This window comes from Octopus bimaculoides, chromosome 8 (genome assembly GCF_046866305.1).
Source record: "Octopus bimaculoides isolate indiv1 chromosome 8, ASM4686630v1, whole genome shotgun sequence".
Classification (NCBI taxonomy): Eukaryota; Metazoa; Mollusca; class Cephalopoda; order Octopoda; family Octopodidae; genus Octopus; species Octopus bimaculoides.
Window position 1 is genome coordinate 61,151,563 of NC_142935.1, and position 2,500 is coordinate 61,154,062.

The window sequence follows — 2,500 nt, forward strand, 5'->3', positions numbered from 1 at the left end:
CAACGCGAGTGAGAGCTTTGGTTTGTCAATCAACCCTCTTGAAGCAGCAGCAAAATCTCAGGGTCATTGCGGCACACAGGCCACCACGTTGCAACAAGGACTGTTTAAGAGTAACACTCTAAAAATAAAACAAGGGAAGACAGACGTGATATTGTAATCTTAAATCATCTCCCAAAACAAGTGTAGGTCATGGTTTGAGTGATTTCGCTCGTACGCTGTTCACTCAGGCCACGCCGATGAGTGACCTGAGGAAAACAACAATAACATTAATAATAATAATATCGACAATAACAGCACGAACAACAACAACGACGACGAGGACGACGACGTGGACGACGACGACGGCGCATTCTAGTACTTCTATACCCTCCATTTTGCATGTCGCTTTCAGAGCAGTTCGCTCCTTCCAAATGGCATATCATGGAGGAATGGAATGATGATATTGGTTGTATATTATTGTTGCTGCTGTTATTGTCGTTGTCGTCGTTGTTGTTGTTGCTGCTACTGCTGCTGCTGCTGCTGTTGTTGTTGTTGTTGTTGTTGTTGTTGCTGTTGTCTTCCTTCTTCTTCCTCTTGTTACAAGGGTATGGCAGCAGCGCAGCAGTTAAAATTAACACCAGCAACATAATTCATTCATTGGCTGGAAGAAATCATTTATATTCATGACATTGTTTTTTTCACATTTCTCATTGCAATCACTCATACACACATGATGCACACACACACATTCACACATAAACGGTTGTACACGCGCAGAAACAACCACATGTACACATACAAACATACACATACCCATACACACATTTATAGATTATATATATATATATATATATATATATATATATATATATATATATATATATATATATATACGCACACAACACAAAAATACATACACTGCTGTACACACGCGTGCACTTACAAAAACTCCAACGTATGCACCCACTTCTAATCACACACACACTAACACACACACACACACACACACACACACACACACACACATACACATGCATGCACGAACAATTAATAAACACACATACCATAACACATATACATTAAACTATAATTATTACTAAATAACGAGAAGAGAAGTTTTTATGTCGAAATTGCTCATAAATATTGTGATTAAACTCGGATACTGGGAGGAAGAGATGGCAGGAAAGAAGAAAACAAATGAATGTAAGAGAGAAAGAGAAAGAAGTAAGTAAGAAAAGAGACAATGAATGAGAAGGAAAGGAGAAAAATAGAAGAGTGAGTGAGAAGGAAGAAACGATAATATATAAGAATTGAACAGAAAGAAGAGAAAGGTTGGGAGAAAAGACATGAATGAATGACTGATAGAATTAACGAGCGCAAGAATGAATGAATGAAAACGTTATTGAATAATATCAGGAGAAAAAATGTAAAGAGGTTTTTCAAAAAAGTATGAGAATTGAGAAAGAAATGTGAGAGGGAGAGAGAGAAAGAGAGATACAGAAATGGAAATAAAGAAGAGGGAGAAAGAAAGAGAGAGAGATGCAGTCAGATGTAGAGAAAGGGAATTATATATCTATATAAACGTTTCAACCTAGTTGCCTTGCTTTACGGTGCACTTCATCCAGCGGCCCACAAGCTTGTTTATTCCACCAGAGAAGAAAGATTTCGGCTGGTCGTGCGGCATTTATGTACCTCTTCCTGCGCTTCTGCATCCATAGCAAATCGACGATCTTTCCAAGGCTGTTTGAGCGGTCCGGACTGTATGCATGGCGTGCCAGCAACTCGAAACCCATTTTTTCAATGATTTCAAAGGTGCGTGTGGATGTATTTTGGCGTGTATTATCGAGCAACAATAACACTTGCTTTGACAATAGACCTCATTGTTTGGTGTGAATTGCTGGTTTCAGTTTGTTTCTAGCATTTCACTGTAGACTACACTGGTGACTTTAGACCCATTTTCCATGTAATGTTCCAGTATAGCTCCTTTTACATCTCGGATAAAATCACTTTTCCTGTGAAAAGTTGAGTTTTGAATTTCTTTATCGCTGGCAATTCCGGGTGTTTCCACAACATACTTTGACCTTTGGATCCTGACCCAAAGTGATGCACTCAGGTTTCATCTAGTGTGACTATTCTCTCCAAACAATCTTTGCATTCATCATTGTAGCGATCGAGTAAGTATTGACAGATCACCACTTAATTGTGCTTAGGCGCTTCGGTAAGCACTCTTGGCATCCATCTTGCATAGATTTTAGAGTCTAGCCATGAATGATTTCGTATGCAGAACCTTGATAATTTGTAGAGAACATGCCACCTCGTCGATGGTCACTCAGGGGTTCACCAGAACCATCTCTCGAGCTTGTTGAATTTCCACCTAGGTGATGGAGGTTGATGGGCCTCCAATTCCCTCTTCCCGCCATTTTTAAACTTTTCGATCCACTCATACACATTTCTGTGCGGCTGGGTGCTGTACTTTTATTGTACTAAAAGCCTGCAATTAATTTCTGCCCCTGATACACCT